The sequence below is a fragment of the Podarcis erhardii genome (assembly GCF_964252035.2).
Source record: "Podarcis erhardii genome assembly, chromosome: 8".
Taxonomy (NCBI): Eukaryota; Metazoa; Chordata; class Lepidosauria; order Squamata; family Lacertidae; genus Podarcis; species Podarcis erhardii.
The window spans coordinates 66122858-66144655 of record NC_138499.1 but is presented as its reverse complement, the minus strand read 5'-3'; the positions used below and the strand labels follow the sequence as shown (position 1 = coordinate 66144655).

General features: G+C 42.7%; 1 protein-coding gene across 1 annotated transcript in view; it reads right to left on the bottom strand.

The window, feature by feature from the left end:
* Window positions 1-21798, bottom strand: part of LYRM4 (LYR motif containing 4) — a 62260-nt gene that overhangs the window by 987 nt on the left and 39475 nt on the right. The gene's annotated exons all lie outside the window — the stretch shown is intronic.

Genomic DNA, 21798 nt, shown 5'->3' with positions numbered 1-21798 from the left:
GACTACACAACTCCCCACCCCCAAAATAACACATTCAGGCAATCTTAGGTGTTAAAACACACAAGGGGGGCACGGTGCTAGCTTCCCCCCTTTGTCACATTTCTATTACTTGCTTTGAATTGGGGGATGAACTTGTTAGGGGAGCCACCTGTACTGCTGGAGGTTCCCTGTGCTGTAGAACCCTGGAAAACTTGGGTTCTAAGAATTGCAGGGAGCCTTCATCTACGGGAGTCTCTTTCTTCCTTCAGGAGTTTAATCCTCCAACTTGCTGAGGTCAAGGAGGATGGGGAGGGACAAGGACACAGAGCTGGCTCGCTCATCCCCACAGCTCACCCTCCCTTGATGTCTCAGCGCTGAAGAAGAATGCCTGAAGAAGGATACTAACACAAATCAACCACGAGCTAGTTTTTCAAAGTCTAGTGGCTTTTATGAGGCATCTTTTCAACAGGGCTGTCTCCTTGGGAATCCTATTTTTGCAGAGTGACTGACCTGGCCCAAGATGCACAATAAAACGATTGGGTTTTGGACTGGGCTATTTATCACGAGGGAAGAGTTACGGCCCATTGTTAAGGCAAGACTGGTTTTCTCCTCAAGGAAGCATTCTGCTCCTTTAGTACCCAGAAATGTCAACAGCAGCCTATGAATTACACCAGTAGGCAAAAAAATAATGTTTGTTGCTAACATGCCTATGCAGAAGTCATTTAGCTTCATAACAAGAAATTGATTGTCAAATCCTAGATACTTGTATTTAAATTGAATGCAGCATCTGTCAAACAATACCATAATAGCTAGTAATTATTTCTGCAGCGAAATTATTACACTCCGCTAATGCACTGTATTTTTAAAAATAAATGTGGCAAAGATTTGGCTCTTTAAAAACACAGTAATTATTCAGAATGAGAGATCAAGGCCTGCAGCTCAGTGCTGATTCTTAAAGAAAAAGCCACCTCCACTTGAATTATATTGTGAGTTCTTCAGCATCTATTTGTGCTTCTGCTGCATCCTTATCAAAGTCTCTCTTTTTTGGTCTCATGGCAGCAAGTGCCTCATACCATTTCAAATACAGCCGTATCTTGGTTCTGAAACACCTTGCGAGTCTAACGTTTTGGCTCCCGAATGCCGCAAACCCAGAAGTGACTGTTCCAGTTTGTGAACTTTCCTTAGAACCCAAACATCTGACATAGCTTCCAATTGGCTGCACGAGCTTCCTGCAGCCAATAGGAAGCCATGCCTTGGTTTCTGAACGTTTTGGAAGTCGAACAGACTTCCAGAACGGATTCTGTTTGACTTCCGAGTTACAACTGTACTGTTAAGCTGCATTGTTTAATTGTTCTCTTCATAAGAAGAATCCAAAGTTCTCCTGTGCTGCATTTTCCCGCGGTTCCTTGCCACTTTCTCAATGACTTTAGTGCAGTGCTATTACTTAAAATAACTGCTATAGTAGTTCTTCTGACTGCTGTCGTCTGTATTGCTTAGAGGAGCAGTGGAGAAGGACGAGGATACTGAGACCTGAGGCCAGGGTTCAAATCCCGCCCCCCCCCCCGCCATAAAGCTCATTGGGTGACCTTGGGCTGGCCAGTATCTCTCAACCCAACCTACATCACAGAGTTGTGGGGGTTTAATTGGGGAGGGAGAGAGCCATGTAGATCACCTTGAGCTCCTTGGAGAAAAAAGTGGGATATAAATGCAAAAATAAACTTTCACAAATCTCAAGTTCTCTTTTAAAAAGGGGGGGTCAGAGTTCTGAATGCATATTTATCATGAAGTGGCTGGATACTGAGAAGTGGCTGGAGGCACCAGCTGAACGTCCAATGGAAAAAGGCTCCTAGCCCAGGGTTTGGTGGTGGGACGACAATGAGTGGTCAGAGAGAGAAGACTGGGAGGGGGAGATGTCAGAAGCCAAAGCGGTAACAGGGTTTAGCAAGCAGGAGGAGTCTGTGGCAGAGAGCAGTCCAGAACCAGAGGCAGAAGAGGAGGCTGGGGAGGAGGTGGGCCAAGAGGCAGAGATGAGTCAGGCTGGTCAGGGGTCTCCTCCTCCTGCTGTGACCAGCTCCTCCCAACACAAAGAGGAATGAAGAGGGTGGAGCAAAGAGAGGAAAGACGAAGGAGCCTCAGGTTCCTGTGGAAGGACCCGGGGAAGGAGGAGTTTTCGAGAGTGGTGGGGACCTTCAGTCCTCGCAACTGCCTCCTTGGGGCAAGACCTGCTGGGATGAGTTGCTACGCTCACTAGGCGTGGCCTCCTGAGCTGACCTTGCTTCCTTGAATAAAGAGTTAACTTCAGACACCATGTGATTTATCACTGACCTGCTCCTGACAATATTCCTCTAAGTAGACGATGCCACTTTAGACTGCAGATAGTGTGGTATGAGAAAATGCCATCTTCCATGTACTTGACTGACAGCTGAGGTTTCTTTTTTTTAAAAGAGAGAAAACAGGCACACCACAGGTGATTTTTCTAGCCACATCCTCTCTTAGGAGGGAGGGCTAGGGGCAGGATATGAGAGCCTGGTGGGCCAGAGGCTCTCCACCCCTGTTTCAAAGAACAAATAAAGCAAAACCTGCAGGGAACTTTCCCCACTGAGCAGCAGCAAAACACACAACTGCAGCCTGTTGTGCAGTGCATTACATTGCCACATTCTGCTGCATGTGGGAAGAGCCTCACACACAGAAGCGGAGCAAAAAGTAAGGGTCTCATAAACTGAGCTGACTGCTCACGAAAACACAGGCAAACACCTGAATCTGCTTCTCGTCTAATATTTGCAGAGCATAATCTTTTGAACATAGCAGGTAAGGCCAGCTGCATGTACATCTGTACTGGCAAGCCTCTAGAGGACCCAGAAAAAGCGGAGGCATTCACTACCTGTGCTTGTTAACCATTTTCTTTGTTTATGCTGGGGGTTTTGTGCAGCTAGCCAAAAGCAGGAATGCTGGATTGCCCAACGTAGGCAAGGGAACACTACATTCTCTCCCAAGTGCACTGCCAGAATGGAGAGCCAATAGATCAGATGTTCAGGTAACTGTTGAATTTGTAAGAATAATAAACCAAATAAAACCCAGCTCAGCTGATCAGCTGTGTATTCAGCCAGGGAAGGGTGTGACCAAATGTAATCATTCTTTTTGCTGACAGCTGTGGAGAGAGGATTTTCATCCAATGTCAGCCCAGCACCTTTTACAATTTACTTTACTACAAAGCTTTCCAATGTAAATGTAGCAGAAAGTGCTCTCAGTTCTCTCAATGGCATAAGTGATCATGCACATGGTCCCCCCAATTCATTTATTCAGCCCCATTCTGTTATTCAGAATGGAGCTTGTAATTTGTTGTCTTAAGATCTATGCAAGTTGCATATAAACACATTTCCCCCTAACGGGATGATGACTATGGAAGTGTACATTCACATGCAATTCTTTTAGTAAATAAAAATGGTGAATAATAGTAACCGAGCAAGATTTGCACAAAAAATGGCTTTACACAGTTAACAGAATCAGATGGTAAAAGAGTTTTATACAGATGGACTGTAGAATTAGGAGCTGTAGGTGGTGGATGAATGATACCCAATATCCAAGCAGGACAAGGTGTGTGGCGGTGGGGGAGAGGGAGAAGAGTCCTCTCTGCAAACAGAAAGCTAGCATGTCATGGAGATGAGTTCAGATCAGCTTTCTCCATTGTCTGCTAGTTTTTGTCTCCTTGCATACAAACCGTGCCTGTATTTTAAGGTCTTTGGAGGGCACCTTTCCCTCGGTTCCAGCAACATTTTAAGTGTGACTGGCAGAGTCATTTGGGTGGCTTTGCTCGAGCTCTGGTACTCCCTTCCTAAGAGGCCCTGTTTAGCCCCACTCTCTGATGGTCTTCTGGCAACAGGTGGACACCTTTTTATTTAGACAATTACATGGAACTGAACTCTTTTTGGTTTTGTTTTTTAACTTGTTTGCCCTATATACTGATTCGGATTTGTGTTGCATTCAATGCCGTTAGCTGCCTTGGAGACGTGGAAAGGCAGGATATAAATTTAAACAATAAATATACAAGCATAGGGGAGCAGTCAAACAGGCATTTGCCCATTGCAACCTAAAAGAACACGGTCCAGGAAAAGCTTTTACCACTGGATTCTGATGAGAGTTTAAATCGGCCCTAAATGGCCTGCTTCCTTTTAAAGAGAAGAGTTTGGCAGGTCTCTTGTCTTTGTGTTCACAGCACTTTACTAATGGGGGACAGGAATCCCCGCAGGCCTTTTGGACCCCAACTCTTGTAGGTGTTGTTGGCAAGGAGAATGGCAAATGCTAATTTCTGCTTCCCTAGCAAGAGGATGTTTTTTGTATTTTTACAAGGGTTCCAACTTTACTTTTCCTGGCAGGACGTCTCTTCCCTCTCAGCGTTTCCATAGAAACAAATGGAAAAACCAAAAATGGGGGGAAAGTCTTCAAGATCATAGCCGCTGGAGAGCTGACTGCTGCTTCTCTAGGATCAGAGTGCTTAATGTATTTAGTTGCCTGAGTCCATCCCTCCTATATTTTTCGGTGTCAATTTTATGAACTCCCCTCCTCCATGCCGATTGAAATGAAAACATGATGAAAAGTTGTTCCAACATTTAACATTGGCAGAAGCTGGGACTTGGCAGATCCAAGCACAGCAACTGCTGAATTTCTGGTTTACTGATTTTGGCCTAATTAGAGCGAGCCAAACTTGATGCCTTTATCCTCCCTAAACTCCCTCTCCAGAATTCCTCTATCATCCTAATACCCCTCTCCAAAATCCTGCAAATTTTGTTATTTGCAAAATGAGGCTGTCGCTTCTAACTAATAACCCAAAACATTTATGCAGGCTTATGCAAACATGATTTGTGAGCATAATGGGACGCATAGCTAATTTTATTCCAAGAGAAGGGAGGTCCAAAATAATTCTGAAGTATAATCCGGACCATCTGATTGAATGAGCAGTTGTAAAAACAACAACAACCCCAGTTTCAGATTTGTTTCTATGAAATGTCCACAGGCATATAATGATACAGAAATGTGTTTGTTGCAGGTTTGTGCTTTGATTGCTACAGAGAACCAGGCAATTCATGGTGGACCCTGAGCTTTGTCCCGATTGATGCCATTTTAAAAAGTACAGAACTTCTCTTTGGCAACCATTCAAAGTCAGTCAATGGCTTTGTTCCTGTGCTACTCTTTTATTGGTTTTCACTCCCTTTGTCGTATTTCCTTGCAAGTTAATTTATGGCTTCTCTAGGGCCAATTTTTTGAATATTTGGAGTGTTCTTCCTCTCTGGCTTCTATATTACAATGCTAACAGCCATGGCAAAATGGAATCAGAGAGGAGGTGGCTCAAGGAACCAGCTGAGGTTCCTGATAAGGCTTGTCAAACTCCTGGATGGAATGTTTCAACCACCAATTTAATCAAGTGCCCTCAGGGTTTGGAGCTGGCAGTGTGGAACCAATCTGCAGTTGTATAATGTTAGAAATATGGGCCTACAATGGTTTATACAGATCATTTATTACTGTAGTACTCTGTTTTGTGGCCCTTTGACCCAGATTAAGATATTCTACTGCCTTAAGTGGAGCCCAAATGCTCCCCCTGCCCTATCACTAGGGCTCACTCTGCAGCATTCAAACACCAAATTCCTGGCTTCATCTATTTGATCTCTCACTCCCAGCATGCCGAAACGGATCACTCTACCCTGTTGCCTCATCGAGTTGGCCCTGAAATATTTAGGCTGATTCACATATATATTGCTCATCAGTTGATGACTGCAACCTGGTTAAACATAGAATTCTGGAGTTGGAAGGGTCTCTGAGGAGCATCTAGTTGAACCCTCTGCAATGCAGGAATATGCAGCTCTCCCATACTGGGATCGAACCTGCAACCTTGGTGTTATCAGCACCACGCTCCAGCCAACTGAACTATCCAGTGCAGCACCACAGAGAGGAATAACGCTACAAAACAGTGCCACCTGTTACTACCTCAAACAAAACATTTGTCTTACATGTTCAGCCAACCCCTCATCAATTTCTATGCTACATTGCTGAATGGTTATCTGCAGAGATGTGCACACAGTTACACTTCTTACCCATAACATTTCTGTTTAACCTCAAATGGCAGCCACGTAAAAGCAATTTAGAAACCAGAAACCACCTGTATTCTCATCAGTTTATGACACCAGTCTTAAAAAAGCTAATGCTGTGTTTCATTGCAGTTCTTTTGCTACACAACTGTCTTTTCAATTTTTCAAATGACCTAATTTTATTTACTTTCTGATGTAGAAAAGACATTATGTTTTGGCAAGCTGGATTTTTTTTTTTTTTAAATGTTATTAAGGTAATTTGCACTCAAGGAAAGTCTTCCTAAGCCACACAAATAGTGTCTCCTCTAAGGAAAAATTGACTAGGAGGAAGCATGAAAGTAGGTGCTCTAAGTGGAAGTGATGGAGGTAACGAACAGTTCCTGCCCATCAAAACGTAAAAACCCCCAGAGTGGAACAATTGTGCCCAAAATGGGCAGCGTGCATTGCAACTGCAAATTTGCTTTCACCATTGTCACACCTTAAGTGCCCCAGTCTAGTTTAAGGGTCATTTTCAGGCAAGGACTTTGCTTCCAAATGGTTATTTTACACCCAATGAGACCACAGGAAGTGAACAATAAATGCAAAAATAAAATAAAATTGAATTTAATTGTAAAGTGAGAAACCTAGCATATTTCAAGGTAGAACGAATCATTTAGTTTGAAAGAAGCTTCTGTTTAATACTCAATGCTCGCTGCTGGAGAGCTTGTTTCAGCTCAAAATGCATACGATTTGCTGCTTTTATGAATACTTTCCAAATTGTCTTCCTATTCTCATTTTCTTCTGGTTCTGATGGAATGGGTGCTACCCTGTCAATGTGCTGCTGCCAGCAGTGGAGTAAACAACCCACACGGCTCAAACCACCTTGAAACAAATCAGATGCTCAAAACGGAAATTGGAAGTCTTCAGTTTGCAGGGAGAAACTGCCCACCACCCACCTGCCAGATGCACACACCAAATGCTTACAAGCAGCTGGCCTCACCGGCGATTCAACCCAAGCTGCTAAGTTTGCTATCAAATGCCTCTTCAAGGGAGAGGGAGAGGAAAACATGCTGTTGCTCTCAGAGTCTGTTTGCTCAATGGTGTTGCAAAGGGCAGTCAAAGGCTTGGGAGCATTGACCTCGAGAGCCCATGAACATCAGGTTCTTTTTCTGTACAGTCAGTCTTTGTCCTCCTCTCGCATTGCCAATTGCAGAGCAGGTTGCAGCTGAGGTTTCAGGGGGCTCTCCACTTGTCCTTGGCAACTCAACTGACCCCAACAAACAGAACTGACAAATACAGCCACTTCAGAATTTATTCTGCATTTCACGCCACGCCAGAGGTAAAAGGCTGGGTCAACCATTATCTACATGTTGCACATTATGCACATGTTGTGGTGAAAATCATAAAGTGAGAAAGACTTGTGGAAACCATAGTTTCAAGTTTTTTTGTAATTAAATACAGATAGCTACCGTATTTTTCGCCCTATAAGACGCACTTTTTCCCCTCCCAAAATGAAGGTGAAATGTGTGTGCGTCCTATGGGGCGAGTGCAGGCTTTCGCTGAAGCCTGGAGAGTGAGAGGGGTTGGTGCGCACCGACCCCTCTCGCTCTCCAGGCTTCAGGAAGCTATCCGCAAGCCTTGCAAGCCCGGCGGGAGGTCCCGCGGGCTCGCAAGGCTTGTGGGCAGCAGCCAGCAGCCCACAACCTCGGGGGACAGCGGGGAGGCGCAGCGCCGCCACCCCGCTATTCCCCGACCTGATCTGGAGGCTGGCCGGGGGGGGGGGGGAGAAGCAAGCTTGCTTCTCCCCATCGCCAGCCCCACAAGCTCGGGGGACAGCGGGGCAAGCCGCTGCCCCACGGAGGCTAGAGAGGCTGTCCCTGAAGGCAGAAGAGGGAGACGGAGCTTGGGGATGGCTGGGGGGGGGGGAATAAATTTTTTTCCTTGATTCCCCCCCAAAAAACTAGGTGCGTCCTATGGGCCGGTGCGTCCTATAGGGCGAAAAATACCGTATTTGTCCTTATAGCCGCAAAGCGAAGCTAATCAACATGATAGAAAGATGTGGTGAAGCAAGAGATGGCAAACCTGTCCATTGGCCATTCTGGCTGGGGATGATGGGAGCTGGAGTCAAACAACATCTCAAGGGCCACAGCATCCCCAGCCCTTTTCTAATGACTCAGAAATAAGTTTCTTTAATCTCATGGTTTCTAATGACATTTCATGAGTGTTGCAAAGGTTATCCCATGGTTGATCTGCCAACAGATCTGGCGATTTAAGAAAAGCAACAACTGCAACTCCACCCCTGCCAAAAACCCTCCTCAACAAACTCCAATGAAAAGTTAGCAAATGACTTGCACATCACCTCCAGCAGAAGGAAGAGCGGATTCTACTTGGATGTGAGTTGGTACCTCAAGTCCCAGGATTACTGTGTGAGAGCCAGTGTGGTGTAGTGGTTAAGAGCAGTAGTCACGTAATCTGGGGAACCGGGTTCGTGTCTCCGCTCCTCCACATGCAGCTGCTGGGTGACCTTGGGCCAGTCACACTTCTCTGAAGTCTCTCAGCCCCACTCACCCCACAGAGTGTTTGTTGTGGGGGAGGAAGGGAAAGGAGAATGTTAGCCGCTTTGAGACTCCTTAAAGGGAGTGAAAGGCAGGATATCAAATCCAAACTCTTCTTCTTCTTCTTCTTCTTCTTCTACTGGGTTGAAATTATCCTGTCCTTCTTGCCATCACTGAACTGGATGAAGACTCATGCCTGTTACAGTGAGACTTGGAGACTGCCAGAAAGCAGTGAGAAGTTTTACTAATTTCTGAGTGTCTCTCAGAAGGATGTGGGCTTTTCTTGACCCTGTCCTCACTATGTTAGAAAATCCACTTGCCAGTGGCGAGCGAATGAGTGCTTTTGAGGACCGTTGGGTTTGAGCCATCATTGACTCTCAACAACACCTTCTAAGGAGGTGGCAGTTGCAGGATCTGAATGCAATTGCAAGAAAATGATCCCTCTGCTCACTGGCACAGCATTTCCCACCAACTAGGTTCCAAGAAAATCTGTCCATACATGAAACTCCCCCCCTCCCAGGTCAAATCTGAGAATCTCAAGTTGTAGCTGTTTAAAGGCAAGGAGAGTCAGCGTCAAAACCCAGCAAGAGGCCCAGCGGGTGGACATTGGCTTCTTTCCAAAGGTCAAACTGTAGGGATCACTGCTCTGGGAGGATCTGCACAGATGGCAGTAAGTAAGCGGCGACAGCAACTCTGCCTGTTGTCCCCTTAGGAAATGAAGGACGACTACTAACATGGAACAACAACAGCTCCACATGATGACAGAAAAAAGATCCCAAAGACAGCGAAAGTAAACAGGAACGTAATTCAGTGTAATAGCTGTCGTCTGCCTTTACCTCACCCCCCCCCCCCAATGATGTCAAACTGTTGAGTAACTGGCTTCATATATGCTCACGTCATCAGATATCTGTATTTTTTTGGGGGGGGGGCTAAGGAAGCTCTTCAGTCACTTAGCCTCTGGCAGAAATGCTCTTTTGAGGTCCCAGCCTCTGATTTCAGCTTGATGAATCCACAGATCCACTTTGAAGACCCGAGTTTATAACATCTTGCTTGCAGCTTACATTGGTGTTTATGGTTCCTGACATCACTTTTAAAGCATAGCTGAAATGCGAGATTGCTAAGGTGAACTTTTGAGCGTTTGGGGCCTTTGGATTACTCAGATGAAGCAACCATTAGTCTATAGGATCACACAGTCCTAGCTGGTGTGTTGCTATCAAAAGGAATACGTACACAAACATAAAAATAGCTTGGCACATTCCCCAAGCAACAGGAAATAAAGAGTATGGGAAAGAGCTGTCCACGGATGCTTCTTTAGTTTATATCCCAGTCCTAAACATTTTTATTCGGAAGGAAGTGCAACTGAGTTCAATGAGACTTGCTTGGGGATGAATTTCATTTGTACCACTGGGGTTTATCAAGTAAACATGCATAGGATTGGGCGATAAAGAAGTGTTTGGAAGTTAGGATTGCCAACATTTTTTCTGGACGTTGCTCCTGTTTTGAATAAAAGTATGCACTGCCTTGTTAGCAGGTGATAACGCCTATGCTCATACTACAAAAATTAATAATAATTGTGGATCAAGCTGATGTTAAAATACAGAGCAGCAGGCCAGGGCTTTGGGGTCAGCTGGCAACTCCTACTTGGAAGCAAGTCCTGCTTTAATTGAGCTGAATTTATTTCCATGGATATGGTGAGAGGTGTTTTTATTTTATTTTAAGGAATATGATTAGGAATTTGCCAGCTCTTGCCCAGCAAATACAATTCCTTCACATTTTACTTTTTTTCTGTATTATTGCTTTAAGATGAATGAATAACCCAGGCTTCTTCTTAAAAAAAAAACCCCACACCACATATTTATTCTCCATTTCACCACAAGCTATTTATGGATGCAATCCTTAAACTTAGCGTTGGCTGCCTGTAACCAAATGCATGAGCAGGCGAGAGAAATGTGTCCAGAATTTGCCCTGATTCTTTTCAGAAGAGAAGCTTACTTTCATAAGTTGCAGTTACGTTGTCTGAGAGAGCTGGGTTATTAAAAAAGCTGTTTCCACTGTTTTTCCAGACAGTGTATCGTGCGAGTAAATATAAATGTCTGGACCTTCTGTGACCATTAACTTTTTATCTCGCTGACATTCGAAAGGTCGTGTGTATCCTGCAACCCCTTCCCTCTCATCGCCTCAGTTAAGAGCTGTGAATTCGGTGCTACATATGCAAGTTCATATCAGCACCTCAGATCGTAAGTGGCTTCTCCCTTCATGCACGGGAGTGATTTCTGCCAACTCGCTGAATCATATCCCAGAATCTATTTTCCTTGAAGTCTGTAAGAGTTCAGAGTTGACCAAGTTATTACAAGTCAACATACAGTGGAACCTCAGTTTTCGAGTGTCCTGGAAGCCGAACTTTTCAGTTTTTGAACACCGAAAACCCGGAAGTGCCGTATTTTTCGCTCTATAAGACGCACCTAGTTTTTGGAGGAGGAAAACAAGAAAAAAAAATATTCTGAATCCCAGAAGCCAGAACAGCAAGAGGGATCTGGATTCTGGGATAGCCTCTTGCTGTCCTGGCTTATGGGAAAGCCGCATGAAGCCTCTCCCAGGCAGCGGGATGAAGGCTCCCCCTGCCCGGGAGAGGCTAAGGCAGAAGGCTCCCCCAAGAGCAGCACTCCCTTTAAAGAGCGCACGGAGTTTGTGTGCAGCTCTTTAAAGGGAGTGCTGAGCAGAGCCTCCTGTCTACTTTTTAGGAGGGGAAAAGTGTGTCTTATAGAGCGAAAAATACGGTAATTGCTTCTGTTTTCGAACACACCTTGGAAGTTGAACGGCTTCCGAGGTGCGTTTCTCAATTTTCTCCATTGAAATTGACATCCATCCATTGCGCCTCAGCTGTCTAAAGTTCTGGAAGTTGAACGGTCTTCCGAAACGGATTACGTTTGACAACCGAGGTTCCACTGTATCAAGATTCCTGTGTGCAAAACTGTTTTTCTAAAGGCGTCTTAGCCAGTGGTATAAAGGAAGGGGAGTGTGGGGAGTCAAGCTCCAAGACTCCCTTCAGAGCAAAAGGCTCCTTGATCTGCCAAGCTAATGAAGTGAGAACAAGGAAAATAATCAAGCAGAGGCTGGAGACTCTTTCCCTTTTCTTTGATAGGGTTCCTACTTCATGCTAGCGGTTTACGTCTTTGCAAGATTGCTAGCATTTCTAACTAAAAGCTAAAGGGTGCATTTCAGCTGGCTTAAGATCTTTTGTTAAAGCTCAGCGTATTTTACAGGTTCAACCTATGCAGGCAGATGTGAGTGCCACAGAGTTTAGTGGAGCTTACTTTCAGGGAAGTCCGCACAGCTTTAGAACCATGCTGATCCTAATAAATGGCATACTCTTGGCTGTCTCTTAGTGCAGACCCAGGTCACTGAGCCTGAGTGACCACAGCCACCCCCTGCCAGGAACCACCATTGGCAGGATTTGCAGTAGCAGTAGCAGATACCTTCTAGGCTTATGATAAAATTTTATTCTCTTGCTAATTATGCTGTTTTAAATGTGTATTTTATATTTGACTTACTTTAGTAAAGTTTCCTTTTGAAATGTTTGTGATTTAGTTTGTTAACGTTTGCGCTAAATGTGCATTCTGTAGTTGACCTCTTTTGTAATATTTTATTTTGAACTCTTTAAGGTAATATTTTAGTTTCCTGTTATTTATGTTGCTCTGAATGTATACTAAATGTTTTGTTCTGGATTGTTTTATCTGATGCTTCAATATAGGTTGTAAACCGCTTTGAGATTATAAAGAAGTATAATAATAATAATAATAATAATAATAATAATAATAATAATAATAGGTAGTTATGTACTAATTTTTGATGTGTGTACATGAACCTAAATGGTGGCTCAATGCTACACTTCCTTGGGCATGTGGCTATAGGGGCTATCATGATGAGCTCCTGCCCTGAAAAATCGACCATAACACTACTTTTCTGTGGTAAGTTCCTGGATATTTGGAGCTTTTCTGTACCATAAAAGGAATGGCAGAACAATCTGCATTAGGACACCAGCCTTGTCCACAGCATAGATAATAAACTGATCCTAAACTGAAGTAACTTCATGGTTCATGGTTGCATTTGTTGTTAGGGTATGTTGAATTTTGCAGCTTTCAAATTCCAAAAATGAGGGGTGCTAAAAACTTGCAAAATGACTTGGGAATTCAAAAGATACTTTTGGTTAAATTAATAAAATTTAGTTTTGCTTGGCAAGTAAAACTGCATAGAAATCATTAACAATGATCGCCAAGTACTTTCAGTTATATTATATATTAAATACTATTTCTTCTTCTTCTTCTTCTTCTTCTTCTTCTTCTTCTTATTATTTAGCATTACTGGACATTTTCAGAAAGTAAAAGTAAAAATATTTGTTTTTCCAAGATCAGTTTATGTGCTTTTTAATCAAACATAGATTTACCAAATGATGTCTAATCCCAAAAATAGTAACAGTTTTTAAATTCCTCACCCAAAAACATATTTTTAAGCTTACCTGAAGAAATGTGCAAAAATTAAGTTTCCCTAAAATGACACACCCTAATATGTTGTGTATATGGGATCCTCATCAGGTGTGTTTATCTGTTACATCTGATGAATATAGAATCTACGTACAAAAATAGCTGAGCTATACACTTGCCCAGTAATTCACATGTAATGTTCAATGAGTGTACAGTCTGTGTATACAACAGCTGAGCTGTACAGATCAACACGTGTACACACTTTCAAACAAACACTTATGCAAGTATGGAGACAGCTTGTATCTGTGGTCAGTGTAATGCATGAACAACCCTAATTTTCCCTTCTTTGTTCCTGTGGAACGCTTCCTGAGTCCATGCGTTTATAATCAATTCAAATAATTTTCATGAAGTCCAGATTTTTAAACTGACCGTTAAATAATTCAGAAATATGCTTTCATCTTTATGAACACCTTTTAATTTTGAGCGAATCTGTGTCTAACTTAAAAAAAGAAAAAGAAATATGTGTTAGCCGACAGATGGCAGTGTTGCACCGTCACAGCAATTGCAAATATCCTTCTTAGCATGAGAAAGCCTTTTAACAGATCTATTTCTCTGGCTACTGTTCATTATGGTACATGTACCACCTGTATATCATTTTCATTATATTCTCTCTTAAGGCATTACATGCCGTGAATTTCATACCTGTGGTCCATAACTGTTCCCAGTCAGCCATCATAATATTATGTCCAACGTCTTGTGCTCATTTAATCATAACAGATTTCACCGTTTCATCCTGAGTATTCCATTTCAACAGCAAGTTATACATTCTTGATAAGTTCTTAATTTTAGGATCTAGCAGTTCTAGGATCAAGCTTGCAAAAATCTATCATCTGCCTGATAATAAATGTTGGAAATGTAAAGAGACCGAAGGTACATTCACCTTTGGTGGATGTGCCCAAGGATTAAGACCTTCCGGGAGATGATCTATAATGAAATGAAAAAGGTATTTAAATATACCTTTCTGAAGAAACCAGAGGCCTTTCTCCTGGGCATGGTCAGCCAATTGGTGCCAAAGAAGGACAGAACTTTCTTTATGTATGCTACAACAGCAGCAAGAATACTTATTGCAAAGTATTGGAAGACACAAGATTTACCCACCCGGGAAGAATGGCAGATGAAGGTGATGGACTATATGGAACTGGCGGAAATGACTGGCAGAATCCGAGACCAGGGAGAAGAGTCGGTGGAGGAAGATTGGAGGAAATTTAAAGACTATTTACAGAAACACTGTAAAATTAATATCTGTTAGAAGGATGTTGGAACAATATTATATGATTTTAGCAGGAAGGATATAAAGGATTTGGGAATAACTGACTGTTAATTGGTGAAAGGAGGAAAAGTAAAGCTACATTATATTAAGACAATTTACAGGACAAAAATTTTAAAAGAGGGAAAGGATTTGCTGAAATAGATAATAGACCTAGAATACAAAAAAGGGAGGTGTGAAGAGGTCAAGGAAATAAACTAATGAAAGAATGGTAATGAGGAGATTTGATGCATTATTTTTTTTGCGTTTTTGTTTTTGTTTAATGGGCTTTACTTCTCTGTTTTTGTTTGTTTTTTCTCCTCTTTTTTATATTGTGGTGTGTTGTTTTGTTTTTGTTTAATGTGGTATGTTTATTTTTTCTTTCTGTAATTGTTCAAACTTTAATAAATATTATTTTTTTAAAAAACTGTTCATTATGGTACATATGCAGAAAGAACAAACAACACATCTCGTGAATATACACTTGTCACCCCAAGGCAATTCTGCTCTGGCTCCCAATTGACCCTCCATACAGGCTGCCTATTTAAAAAGATGGAGTTCATTGGATGAATCACAAGTTGCAATTTCAATCAAGCTTGTAGCAACTACAAGAAAACTGACTGGTATCTATGGTAGTTTTTGAAAAGCAATAACCACGTATTGTGCGGAAGACCCTTGATGTATTGACTCCCCAGGTGGGCAAGTGATATGCCTGTACTTCAGATAGTGTCAAACTTTTAAGTTTTGCTTTGTAATTTCAGAATGTTGGCCACCTCTTTTAAAAATAACAACACAACAAGTGTTAAGCCTTCAAGACTCCTATGTTAACAGGAGCACTTGTTTAATCCAGCAAACAATAAAAGACTAAAAAAAAAAGATAGATGTGAGTCTCTCTTTGCCCCATCATGTCCCCAGAACATCCCTTTTTGATGACTTAAACTGGTTAAGTCCCCTGGTTACCTAAATTTCTCTTACTTGTGCCGTGTAGAACCTGCCTCTGAACTCAAACCAACGTATCAAGACCAGTCGTCACCTAACCAAAAAGCCAACTGCATGACGCATTCTCCATTGACACCATCTAACATTTGTTTGAAAACATTTTTGTCCTTTCATGCATTTCCACTAGGCACAGGCAACTTGACTGCCTCACTTCCAGAAACTATTTTATAAATCTGAAAGCATTCCATTCTGTTACAAGTCCAGGGAGATGATTTCAACCCTGGTTCACTGTGCGAATTTATTTATTTTTGTGTGCTTATACGCAGTTATAGTGAATGCATCACTGTATCAGAAAAAGTGCCACCTTCAAAGTTAAGGCACCTGTCAATTTGGACCACCACCCACAAAATTCTTACTGGCAGTTCTATAAAGCTGACCATTCGGTTTTAATGAGCATCACAACAAGGCTCATTTTCCAGTTCCAAGAATATCTAAAAACATTGGAGGGCAAGCAGGTGGAAGAGGTACCTGTATCCAGCAATTATTTTTTAAAAGGGGAAAAAAACCTCAGAACCACATTTTTTGAAGCGTAGGATCCAAAAGGTAGGCACATTAAAGTCCACCAGCAAAGAGGAATAGGAAGTGCAATTAGAATGGCAGCCCACTCTAATCCCTTGATGCAAAAGGTACAGCAATGACTAAAGTGGTGTAATAAAATAAAAATAAAAAATTGTCCAGTAGCACCTTATAGAACAAGTAAGTTTGTTCTGGTATAAGCTTTCGTGTACATGCAGCATCTGAAGAAGTGTGCATGCACACGAAAGCTTATACCAGAACAAACTTAGTTGGCCTATATGGTGCTACTGGACAATTTTTTATTTATTTTCTTTTTATTTCGACTGCATCAGACCAACACAGCTTCCGACCTGAATCTAAAGTGGAGCACCGGTTGCTTGTAAAATCAAGAATGGATAGCTTGGTGCTAAGTATGAGAAATGCCACCTCCTTGCCACAGCCCTTGCCATCCACAAAGTTTCCATCACATTTTACCAAAACGAGGCAACATTTTTATTTTTATTGAACATCCAAATACTGTCGCTCTTTGGAAAATTGAAAAGGAAGACGGCAAAAGATTGCATAGGGTGCTTCTCTAAATGAGAAGGCAACGCCTGCTTGGTACAATATTGGGAATTCTCATGATCTGAAGGGACACGAGGCGACCATTTAGTTCCCATTGAAATCCATGGGATATTCCCACTGATTTTCAATGGGAACTAAGTGGTCGCCTTCTGTTGATGCAGCTCGGAATAGCATTAGCTAGAAGATGATTTAAACACTTGGAGCCGGCAACTTTGCTTTATAAGCAGAACTGTGATAGGACTGAAAGCGTGACCCAGAGGTCACAGATTCTACACACAAAGAAAATGGAGCTCAGTGGCACCAATATTATCTTTGTGGTCCATTTCAAAGAACCCTTGTATTTCAGATCATGTTCAGATGCTACATGCCTGCTGGGATTCCCCTGTGCTTTTGAACACTTAGAGCATTGTTCCATTGTTTTAACAAAGTGATATACTAGAACCAGATGTTCAGCGTGTTCTGCATAGGGTGACCCAGGGGCATATACTTCTTACTTGCCCCCAGGCAAGAACAGCTCCCAGTGTCTGCCTGGCTCTTTTTGCGAAGGTCAAGGGTCAAACGACAAAGTGCAGGACTTCCATGGCTAGAATTCTTGACCTTATTTTCAGTTACAAAAAGCAGACATGCAGGGAGAGCTGGGTTTGGAGCAGGGCAGGGGTTTGTATATAGCTCTCTGCTCCAGCACCCTCTAAATAACCTCTGAAGACTGTTCGGAAACTTCAGCGAGTGCAGAATTCAGCAGCCAGGTTGCTCACCAGAACAAGACGGTTTGAGCATATTACACCGACCCTGGTCCGAATGCACTGGCTACCTTTATGGTTTTGACCTATAAAGCCTTAAATGGCTTAGGACCACAACGCCTATATATAACCAACCAACCAACAAACAAAATAAACCTCCCAAAGTTGCTAACAGCAGTGGAAGGAAGACCTACATTGGATATGGGTTGGAGTTGTGTTACAAAAGATGACTGTCTTCCTCTGTAGTGCAGCCCCAGTTCAAATCAGCCTCCCCTAACATGACTACTTTGTGTGATTGAAACAGATCTAGATAGCTTGTATTACTAGGCATTAGTGGAGTGGGTTGGGGAGAAGATGTACGCTGATGGGCAGCTACACTGACCCCCTTTGAACTTTCATAGCTGTCATTTAACTGACATCATTATGCTGGATAGGTGTGTGGTCCTGCCCACCTGTCAATGTTGGCCCAGGGAAGGTGGAGGACTTGGCTGGCTGGATCAAGTTCCCCCACTGTTGATGCAAGGCTGCTGTATTCAATGGCAGGTATCTGTCTTAGCATCTAAATCTGGCCTATTATTCCACTTCTATACAGCACATCAAAAGCTATAAATACAGAAACACTCCTCTTTTCTCCTTCATAAATTTTCCAGTTGTCTTAGATGAGGTTTGGGGGAAGCCTTTTAAGAAAAGAGGATTTGTGAACTATAAGGGCGGGTAAGAATCCATCCTGAGAGGAAGTAAATGACAACCATTTTTGGGAAAAAGGAAGATATAAGGAGTAGATGGCATATTATGTTGGACATCAGTATTATTGCCTTTCCTTCAATGTATCATTCTTCTGGCATCATGAATGCTCTGATCATCAGTTTTAATGAGCTATTTTTTTACTTCTGCAATATCAGGGGCTCTTAAAATTCCTACCCCAAAGGTCCACTTGAGAGAGCTGAATATAACAGAGTGCAAGGCCCACGAGTCACAAAATGGCAGCAGGTAGAGACTTTGCCAGGCACCAAATAGGAGCTGTAGGGACATGCTCAAAAGGAGGAAGAAATATGTATTTTCATAATTGTAACAGATGAAACCCTATAGAGGCTTTATAATGATTTTATGCTTGGTTGTGGTGTATCGCCTAATCTCTCAAAAGCTAACTAGATGAAATATTGATTTCAATCCAAGCAAACCTGTAAGCCCCAGGAAACATGAAGCCGTGGGGAAAAAGTTTTATAGTGCTGTAATCAAAACAAAAAACAAAACATTATACCTGTATGTTGGGCTTGAATGATGGAAGTCCACGTTCAACTCCCCACTTAGCTATAAAGCCAGGTGGATGGCCATGGGCATGTAATTATCTCTAGTCTATCCTTCCTCACAGGAATGTACAGGTGGGATATAAATATAGCATACATACATATAGCTGAGGCAAAACACAGTGTGAATTTAATAATCATGAGCCAAGAAGGCAACTGCAGGAGACATGCAAAAGACCTGCTTGATTGTGCTATGGGGCCTCTTCTTGAATAAAGGGCCTTCTACTTCCTCCCCTGCCCCCTCCAGGCCTCCTGTGTGCTTCTAAATCTGTTCTGTAGGTTCCCCAACTCTCCTGAGAAGATTTTCTGGGTGGGTTGGTGGCTTCCATAGGAGAAGAGGAAGGGAAGCCCTGTTGTTCAAGTGGAATTCCACTTGAACAATATTGGATGTCATCCTGGGCGATGAGTGGCTTAGCTCTTAGCTAGCAATCCTTAGCACACGATGACTTTGGTGGCCTCTGCAAAGTATACATATGCACATTCTTCACCTCTTCCTCAAGTCTGCCTTATTTTATTTGTTAAAGTGTTTTTTTTTTAAAAAAAACCCTACCTTATTCTAAACCTGACGTATGGAATTCACAACACAGTGAACTTTGGCCTATTAATTTCTCATGGCCAGCAAGGTCTTTTGATCCTAATGCAAAACCAAACCAAATCCATTTGATCTACAGTGGTACCTCGGGTTACAGACGCTTCAGGTTACAGACGCTTCAGGTTACAGACTCCGCTAACCCAGAAATAGTACCTCGGGTTAAGAACTTTGCTTCAGGATGAGAACAGAAATTGTGCGACGGCAGCAGGAGGCCCCATTATCTAAAGTGGTGCTTCAGGTTAAGAACAGTTTCAGGTTAAGAACGGACCTCCGGAATAAATTAAGTACTTAACCTGAGGTACCACTGTATTAACCATGGTTGAGGTTGTTGAGGGAAAGACAGGGAGACTTTACATTAAAGGGTGAGATGTAGGGAGGCAGATACAGAGGTGAACAAGCATTACACTGATTTTGGGAGCATTACATTGAATTTTCTGTTAGGGTAGCAGATGACACAGTTAAATGAACACTACACAGATTTTTAACCAGAGAGTGTTATTGGGTGGCATATTTGGCAAAAAACAAACAAACCCAAACATAATCTGTATCAGACCTCAATAGGACTTGCTATAAAAAGCAAAGTGCTTCTCTCACTTTCGTTTCTTTTCCCACCTCCAAATTAATGACAGAGGTATATCAATTTTAAAGGAAGGTCACACTTAATGTGTTTTTAAAAAGGCAAATAGATGGTTTTCATCAGAGCTTTCCAAACAGTCTCATTAGTATGCCAACCCCTTAAAGGACAAGCAAGGAAGCTCTTTTTATTACTGCGATTAACCTGCACGAGATGGGAATTAAAAGTATCCCCATAAGAAACATTCGTAGTTAATTCAAGTATTATAAAGAATAAGAAAGCACAGAGGATTTTCTTTTAAAATAAAAATGTATCTAATTTAAAATGCAGACTTCATTAAAGAGCTCATTTACATAAATGGCTTATCAAGGATAAATGTCACCAAACACTTGAAAGGAACTTTAATACACCAAAATAAAAGCTCAGTGAGTTATGCGGGCCATGGTGGCAGTATTATGGTCAACCCAGGAAGCTCCTTATCTCCCAGGGTCACCAGCTGCTTCAGCCAATGCCAACCAATGCCCTGCCAATGGCAAAACTGATGCCCGTAGACTCCAATACAGTGGTACCTCGGGTCTCTAACAATTCGTTCCAGAGGTCCGTTCTTAACCCGAAACCGTTCTTAACCTGAGGCACGCTTTCGCTAATGGGGCCTCCCGCTGCCACCGCGCCACCAGTGCGCGATTTCTGTTCTCACCCTGGGGCAAAGTTCTCAACCCAAGGTACTACTTCCAGGTTAGCGGAGTTTGTAACCCAACGTATTTGTAACCTGAGGTACCACTGTACACCAGGTGATGCATAGTGGAAGACTACAGCTGCAACAATCAGCTGCTTAGATTGATCTGTTTAAAAAGGTGCCCCTACTTAAATTAGGCAGCAGGTTTAAAAATAAACGTTTTAAAAAATGAAATAAAATACTAGCACTTTGGAAAAATGCAGTTAGGCTAGTGCAACCTCCAAAGACTTAGAAATGCCTCTTCTAAATCGGCATCTGCTGTAACACAAGTGTGAAGTACAAAATATGCTCTTTTTCTTCAGACATAAATGTTTTCGATATGCACATTTATGCATATTTAATGTATCAAGAATAAGTTAAAATACAGATGATCAATCAGCTAAGGTTTCTTTATTTGGGTGACAGTGCGAAGTTATGGATGTATGAAAGTCTATGGAGTTGCTGCAGCTGAGAATGATTACTGCTTCTAATGACTGGCAGCATCTCTCCTGGGTCTCAGGCAAAGGGATGTTCTACCAGTGCAACTTAATACGCTTTCATGGGAGATGTCAGGATTGGACCATGGGCCTTATGCATGGAAGGCACGGGCTCTGGGAACAATTCTCAAAGCACCCTCCATGGGATGGGGGGGGGGTCACAGAGAAGACCTCTCAGTGGCATTTAAATGAGGGCAGTCACATCTACACCACACCTTGGTAAGCAGATGATCTTAAAATGGCACTGATCATTCTTTCCAACAGAGTCTACTATTTGGTTTAAGCCGTGACACCATTTTGTTTGATGTCATGATTACACTGCATTGCACAGCAGGAGAACAAACCAGTCATTTAATACAGGCAGAAATAGAAGGGTATGTGTTTTTCCTCTCTCAGGAAACAATCAGTGGCTTACTTGGAAGGACACTCTGATACGAACTAGCATGAGTGCTATGTTTTTCATTTTACTTTGAATTTTAAGAGTGAAAGCAGATGTTTACAAAGGGGGTTGCAGTTTCAAATGATGTCCACATTTAACAGTTAAGTACCTTGACATCGGGACGCGGGTGGCAGTGTGGGTTAAACCACAGAGCCTAGAACTTGCTGAACAGAAGGTCGGCGGTTTGAATCCCCGCAACAGGGTGAGCTCCCGTCGCTCGGTCCCTGCTCCTGCCAGCCTAGCAGTTCGAAAGCACGTCAAAGATAAATAGGCTCTGGCGGGAAGGTAAATGGCGTTTCCATGCACTGCTCTGGTTCGCCAGAAGCGGCTTAGACATGCTAGCCACATGACCCGGAAGCTGTACACCGGCTCCCTCGACCAATAAAGAGAGATGAGCGCCGCAACCCCAGAGTCGGCCACGACTGGACCTAATGGTCAGGGGTCCCTTTACCTTTACCTTGACATCAGATGTTGC